This window comes from Esox lucius, chromosome 22 (assembly GCF_011004845.1).
Source record: "Esox lucius isolate fEsoLuc1 chromosome 22, fEsoLuc1.pri, whole genome shotgun sequence".
NCBI classification, from domain to species: Eukaryota; Metazoa; Chordata; class Actinopteri; order Esociformes; family Esocidae; genus Esox; species Esox lucius.
The window spans coordinates 18,598,735-18,607,422 of NC_047590.1; positions in this window are offsets into that span (position 1 = coordinate 18,598,735).

Consider the following 8,688-nt stretch of genomic DNA (forward strand, 5'->3'; position numbering starts at 1 on the left):
ATTGGGGAAAGGGTTTAGGATTTACAGCCCTTTAATATCTAGCCCCCTCTTTTTCAAGAGATCAAAATAAATTGGTCAATTGACTCAAAAACTGTTTCATGGTCAGGTGTGGGCTATTTCTTCATTATTTCTTCATCAATTAAGCAGGTAAAAGGTCTGGAGTTTATTCCAGGTGTGAGATTCACATTTGGAAACTGTTGCTGTGATCCCACAACATGTGGTCAAAGAAGCTCAATGCAAGTGAAACAGGCCATCCTTAGGCTGCAAAAAAAACATTAGGGAACATTAGGAGTGGCCAAATCAACGGTTTGGTACATTCTGAGAAATAAAGAACGCACTGGTGTGCTCGGCAACACAAAAAGACCGGGATGTCCTCGGAAGACAACAGTGTTGGATGATCGTAGGATCCTTTCCATTGTAAAGAAAAACCCCTTCACAACATCCAACCAATTGAAGAACACTCTCTAGGAGGTAGGCATATCATTATCCAAGTCTACCATAAAGAGAATAATTCACAAAAGGAATTACAGAGGGTTCACCACAAGGTGTAAACCATTCTTAAGCCTTCTTAAGCCATCGTACCAATCTTAAATGTCAGTGATGTCATATATAGAACAGCCTCAATCTCTCTCCTGAAGAAACTGGATGTGGTCTACCACAGCACCATCCATTTTGCTACCAGAAGCCACATATAATACCCACCACTGCAACATCTATGCATTAGTTGGCAGGCTCTCATGACATACCAGGCGCCTATCTCACAGATAACAATTCATTTACAAGTGCTTGTTAGGCACGTTACCTAAGCTCACGGGTCACCTTAGCCTTACCAACCCGCAGCCTGCGCTCCATCAAGCACATCTCTCTGGTCACCCCAAAATCCAACACCTCCTTCGGCCACCACTCCTTCCTGTTCTCAGCTGCCAACGACTGGAACGAATTACAAAAAACCCTAAACTGAAGATGATCATTCCCCTCACTGCCTTTAAAAAACGTCTGTCTGAGCTACTGACCATTCATTGCACGTGTTAACTTTCCTCCATCATTTGCACTTTGTACTTGCACATAGCTGCCCTTACTATCTCTGGCATGCCCCATAGCACATTTACACTTTTATCTGCACAATTGTCTTATCGCTCCTTTCACAGGTATGCCCACTTTTGCCCACTAGCGCATTTGTACTTTTGCTATTGCCTTATCACTTTAGCACTAACTGTATATAGACTCTGTACTGCATTTGTATTTTATACAGACTCTACTTCTTTTTGTATTTTGTACTCGGTGTACTCTATGTGTAACTGTATGTTTCCTGCACGTTTGCACTTTGTCTTGGATTAATTATATAATGAATTATTAAGTGTATAGGGATATTTTCAGCGAATTTGATTGGGTTTTTTAAGGCAAAGAAGTAGAATATTCTGCAATGGCCAAGCTAAACCCGTTCGAGCATGCATTTCACTTGCTGAAGACAAAACTTAAGGCAGAAAGACCCACGAACAAACAACAACTGAAGACAGCTGCAGTAAAGGCCTGGCAAAGCGTCACAAAGGAGGAAACCCAGCATTTGATGATGTCCATATGTGTTCCAGACTTCAAGCAGTCATTGCCTGCAAAGCATTCTCGACAAAGTATAAAAAAAATTGCTAATTAAATTTCAGCCCCTGAGATAAGGGGACTGTGTATGAAAATAGTTGCAATTCCGGAACGTTTCATACAATATTTTTGTTCAGCCCCTTGAATTAAACCTGAAAGTCTGCACTTCAATTTCATCTCGGTTATTTCATTTCAAATCCATCGTGGTTGCATACATACAAAATTATGAAAATTGTCTCAGTGTCCAAATATTACCTGACCTTACTGCATGTCGGCAAAAGCAAAGTTCCTTTCATTGTCAGTTTATAGTGTATTTTAAGTGGTTTGATTGTATAAGACCCAGCAAAACCAGAGATGATAATTAGTTCACTTTTAAGAAGCACACATTTTATGAAGTAAGAAAAGAGAACTTAGCAGAAGTTTTTTCTTTACAGTACCCTATGCCTAGATTCGGGCACAGGAAGATGAATAGGGGACTTGAGACATAATCACTGTTTGAGAGTGCAGCCAGTGAAGTTGCACAAGGAAAGTCACAGAGGGCAGCAGCAAAGATTATAAAAAAGTATTTTTATAGACTTCTGCTTTTGAATGCAAGTGATGCCGGAAACCTGAAGGAATTGAAACCATATGCATAAAAGTAAGTAGTATTAGATACTACAGCAGTAATGTGGTTACATTGAAGTGTGCTTTTATTTGCGATACAGTGGGTTAAAATGACTTATTTTTTCAGTGTTAATATAAAGGGGCAATTGTAACACTCTGACTCCTTGCATTAAATGTCATATTATAATCTTTTTTAGTAAAAATATGTCTATTGTATTGTCAAATAGTGCACATATTCACTCACCTAAAGGATTATTAGGAATACCTGTTCAATTTCTCATTAATGCGATTATCTAATCAACCAATCACATGGCAGTTGCTTCAATGCATTTAGGGGTGTGGTCCTGGTCAAGACAATCTCCTGAACTCCAAACTGAATGTCAGAATGGGAAAGAAAGGTGATTTAAGCAATTTTGAGCGTGGCATGGTTGTTGGTGCCAGACGGGCCGTTATGAGTATTTCACAATCTGCTCAGTTACTGGGATTTTCACGCACAACCATTTCTAGGGTTTACAAAGAATGGTGTGAAAAGGGAAAAACATCCAGTATGCGGCAGTCCTGTGGGCGAGAATGCCTTGTTGATGCTAGAGGTCAGAGGATAATGGGCCGACTGATTCAAGCTGATAGAAGAGCAACTTTGACTGAAATAACCACTCGTTACAACCGAGGTATGCAGCAAAGCATTTGTGAAGCCACAACACGCACAACATTGAGGCAGATGGCCTACAACAGCAGAAGACCCCACCGGGTACCACTCATCTCCACTACAAATAGGAAAAAGAGGCTACAATTTGCACGGGCTCACCAAAATTGGACAGTTGAAGACTGGAAGAATGTTGCCTGGTCTGATGAGTCTCGATTTCTGTTGAGACATTCAGATGGTAGAGTCAGAATTTGGCATAAACAGAATGAGAACATGGATCCATCATGCCTTGTTCCCACTGTGCATGCTGGTGGTGGTGGTGTAATGGTGTGGGGGATGTTTTCCTGGCACACTTTAGGCCCCTTAGTGCCAATTGGGCATCATTTAAATGCCACGGCCTACCTGAGCATTGTTTCTGACAATGTCCATCCCTTTATGACCACCATGTACCCATCCTCTGATGGCTACTTCCAGCAGGATAATACACCATGTCACAAAGCTCGAATCATTTCAAATTGGTTTCTTGAACATGACAATGAGTTCACTGTACTGAAATGGCCCCCACAGTCACCAGATCTAAACCCAATAGAGCATCTTTGGGTTGTGGTGGAACGGGAGCTTCGTGCCCTGGATGTGCATCCCACAAATCTCCATCAACTGCAAGATGCTATCCTATCATTATGGGCCAACATTTCTAAAGAATGCTTTCAGCACCTTGTTGAATCAATGCCACGTAGAATTAAGGCAGTTCTGAAGGCGAAAGGGGGTCAAACACAGTATTAGTATGGTGTTCCTAATAATCCTTTAGGTGAGTGTATATGTTTCTTATATCAAAAGTTAACCAGTGTATTTCAAGTAGTTTGTGTGTTATGAAGGAAAAGGTAAAAACATTTTACAATTGCCCCTGGTCTCCCTTACCAGCCTATAGAGATCTCCGGCCATTTGGACTAAGATAGTCAGAAGTCATCTGTTTTTAAAGACTGGCTGAAACAGGAGGCTGATAACGATTAGCTAAATCACTGTGCAAAAGTTTTAGGTACCTGAAATTCAAACATTTATTTGGGTAGTAAATGTTTATTTGTAAGTAAATATAGAGGGAAGAACAAGTATTTGATACACTGCCGATTTTACAGGTTTTCCCACTTACAAAGCATGTAGAAGTCTGTAATTTTTATTCTTCAACTGTGAGTGACGGATTCTAAAACAAAAATCCAGAAAATCACATTGTATGATTTTTAAGTAATTAATTTGCATTTTATTGCAAGTTTCTGATACATCAGAAAAGCAGAACTTAATTTGTTTGCAATTACAGAGATCATACGTTTCCTGTAGTTCTTGACTAGGTTTGCACACACTGCAGCAGGGATTTTGGCCCACTCTTTCATACAGACCACTCTTCCATATAATCATTCTTATAAATTGTTCCAACGGAAAACAAGCTAGATTTAACAAACCACATAGCTTTTAGCTGTGTTTGATATCATGGGAAGTTATTTTTTTTCATGTTTTTAGGACCAAATTAGCAATTTAGCATGATTACTTAGAATAAGGTATTTGAGTGTTGGTTGCTGGAAATGGGGCCTGTCAAAAATAACTATTTTTCAAATAGTGATGGCTCTGCTTTTTACATCGGTAATGTCCCGACTATAATTTGGGATCAGTTGAACGCCACTTCGGTTAATAAATGTACCAATTTCCTTTCAGGAATGGTTTGAGGAACACAAAAATGAGTTCAATGTGTTGACTTAGCCTCCAAATTCCCCAGATCTCAATCCAGTCGTGCATCTGTGCGATGTGCTGAACAAACAAGTCCGATCCATGGAGGCCCCACCTCGCAACTTACAGTACATAAAGGATCTGCTGCTAATGTCTTGGTGCCAGATACCAAAGCACACATTCAGAGGTCTAGTGGAGTCCATGCCTCGACCGGTCAGGGCTGTTTTGGAGGCAAAATGGGGACCTACACAAAATTAGACAGGTGGTCACACTGTTATGACTGATCAGTGTACATATACAGCTCAGGAAAAAATTAAGAGACCACTGTACCTTTTTCTTTCCTTTCCAAAAAAGTTGAAAACCTTTTTGGAAAGAGAAAGATGCAGTGGTCTCTTAATTTTTTGTGTATTGTATATATATATATTTGAAATAAAATATTTTTTGTACAAATAAACAGTTATTACCCAAATAAATGGCTTTCATTTGACTTTCAGATGCCTAACACTTTTGCTCAGTACTCTACCTCCACTGATTTTCAATCCGCCCCTAACGGGACTCTAACCAGTGATTCGCAACACACATCACCACCCACTTTGAAAATGATCTAATCGTTTGATCCGTAAAAATGACACCAACAGGAATACCCCTCGGTTCATACAGCCACATTGTTGACTAGGGGTGTAATGATTCATTTTAACCACGATTCGATTTGTATCACGATTTGTGGTGGTCGATACGATTCAAGGCCGATAATGGTTCATTTAGAACGATACGATCCAAAACGATTCAGTGACTTGAAATCGATTCAGTATCTTTTCAGCCAAAAATTCAACCCGTTTGACTGAAATAAATACCTGGATACTGGACAGTGCAGGTGAAGTTTCCTAGATTCCTGTTTCTTGTAAGGGAATCAGGTATCAATTAATTATGGATATAAACAAACAAGTAAACAACAATTAATGGCAAATGCATTCACATTTTATTTGAATAAAGTGCAACCAACACTTTAGGAGGTTGAATTAACAGGAAGTTAAAATGTTCTGCTCTCATTTTCAATATTCAATAAATTTTTAATAAAAGTACAGTAAGTGCAACCAACATTTCAACAATAAGTTTACCTGCTACTTGTGCTTTTGTTTTTCAACATAAAAATACTACTATATTACTATCAAAAATAAAGTGCAACGAACATCTCTTCAGGTTGAATTAACAGTAGGTTTACCTGCTACTTTTGCTGTTGTTTTTCAACATAAGAATACTACTATATTAATATAAAAAATGAAGCGCAACCAACATCTCTTCAGGTTGAATTAACAGTAGGTTTACCTGCTACTTTTGCTGTTGTTTTTCAACATAGAAATAATACAAATACAGTAATAATATCAAAAATGAAGTGCAACCAACACTTTCCACACACTGGACCGCAATGGTGGCTTGATAATTTCTCGCTCGTCGGCTTCTCCTTCTCCTCTGCCATCTACCATGCTGTTTTGTGTTCTTTGCGCTGCTGCTGGCCCGGGGCGATGACGTCACGGATAGGTAGACTGAATCGAGTAACGTTTATCGCCTTTATCATTAAAAGTGCTAAGAAAAAACATTCCTATAAAGTCTGACGTGCTTAAATCCAATGGGTTATTTCCTAGTATCGATACAATCGATTGATTACATTTTAAAACGATGTTAGATCGATATATGTCGTCCGGAAGGCCAACTTGCTGAGCACAGATCGATGTAATTGAATCATAGGAATATATATCGATACATCGATGTAGTAGATGGATCGTTACACCCCTATTGTCGACATTTTAATCTAGCTGTGGAGAGTGCGTATAGAAACAACCATCAATAAGTCAATGCATCCAGCTCTGGAAACCTGTCACAAGGTGTGTGATCTCCGCTCTGGTATTTATTTAATGCCTTAAACATAATTTGCTTCAACGGACTTGAGACAAGTCAAATGACGGACTTGAGTCAAGTCGCTATAATGTCAAAACGAAAGGCAGATGATCACCAACACAGGACTTGGCCAATGCAGCAGTGTGCATAAAGTGAGAAGAGTGCAAGGAAGTTTGTGGACACAAGCTAAGACAAAAGCAGAGAGGAAGTCAATAGAGACCAGAACTATGTATAAAAGTGAGAATACCATCTGACCAGGGTTTCATTTGCAATTACTTCTGATATTATTCGCCTTCCCCCTAAAAAGCTGTTTATCATATCAAATGAAGATAGAGAGGATTTGTCTATGGTTTTCACATTATTATATCCAAACAAGGATCTTGCCATTGTTCATTTAACATTGTTTCTTGAACTTTGCAATGTAACATCAAACCTCATGTGAATCTGAATCCTCAACCAGCCTTGATGTCCTGATCAATGTCCTGATCAATCATCTTATTCCTAAATGGGAACCACAGTCAAATAATCACCCTATTCAAACCGACATGGTCTTCCAAAAATAAAGAATACTTTTGTCTTAACCATATAATCAATAATTCCTATTTAAACTTTCCTCTTTTAAATTGTCTCAAAAATGTGTCTACAAAATCACTGTAAAAAACATTATTTGAGCAACGTTTGTTGTACTTAAAATATTTTATCTTTAAAATATTATATCTTTAAATATTTTTTCAATATTTAAAAACCATATAATATACTAAATCTATTTCAGTGTGTTAAAATTGACAAAATTATTTAATTTAAATTATATTATATACCAGTATACAACATTTTAAAATAAGTGAGTCCATTTTCACTCACTGAACCTTTTCTATAATACTTTGTGTCCAAAAGTACAACACTTTAAGTATAGTGCTTTTTAAGTTTAAGTTGCCTGCTGAATGTAACTGTTGAAATTTGAATGAGGACAAAAGACAAGTGTTAAGAGCTAATTTGCATGTGCAAAGATTGGAGTTTCCAGAAATGTCTATAGCTGACTTATTACGACTGGTTAAAATCTTTTTATATCGCAACTTTTCTGTACTGACCTTTTACTGGTCATCATTACAAAGATTTTTCCTTGTCATGCAGTAGAACACTACCATAAAGAGAAGACTTCACGAGTGCAAATATAGAGGGTTCACGACAAGGTGCAAACCATTCATAAGCCTCAAGAATAGATAGGCCAGATTAGATTAGCCAAAAAACATTAATGATTGTGTTAATTTGTCCAGTTACATTTGATCCCCTGAAATAAGGGGACTGTATGAAACTATAAAATTCCTAAACTTTTAATAAGTTATTTTTGTTCAATCCTTTGAATTAAAGCTGAAAGTCTGCACTTCAATTGCATCTTGGTTGTTTCATTTCAAATCCATTGTGGTGGCGAAAAGTGTGTAAGTGTCCAAATATGTCCGGACCTAACTGTATTGTTTCTTCTATGCATGTTACTGTAAGTTTAACTTGAATTTATGTCAACCAAAGGGCTGTATGTGGCCCGTGGGCCATACAGTGCCCAGGTCTGACCTAAGTAGTTTTGTGATATTCCAGCAGATTTAGTGTTTTGTTGCTGGCATCAAATTCAAAGTGGGCATATATTTTTCAAGAAACATTAAAATATTTTATATGTTGTCTTTGTACTATTTTCTATTGAATATAGCATTTAAATGATTTGCACATCATTGGATGTTGTTTTTATTTACATGTTACGCAGTGTCCCAACATTTTTGGAAATGGTTTTGTAGTTTTCCATTAAAAAGAGTCCTGAGCAGCAATTCAGTAACCCAAGTCATTGCAAAAGTTTAGCTTTTGATTCCTATGTTTTTATATATTTTTATCTAATTATTTTCACAAAAATACAATTTATCAGTATAATTATGTTTTTTCAAAAGGCAAACATGATTTAGGACATTTGGTATAGGGAGGTCCAGTGATCTGAGCCACTGTATTTCACTAAGTTTTCTTAAAACTTATATTCAGCATTTCTTTCCAGTGAGATCAGCCAATTAAATGCAGCAGGTTAATCGCCCCTGTAGACCTCCATCCAAGTTCCATTATTTGGTGCTTTGAAACCACAAGTTCCAACTGAGGAGATACAACTGGTGAACAAGATCTGCTATGAAATACCTGCATACTTGAGATCTGGACAAAAGAAAGTATTGGGATATCAATATATTAGTTTAGGTAAGTGTAAATAC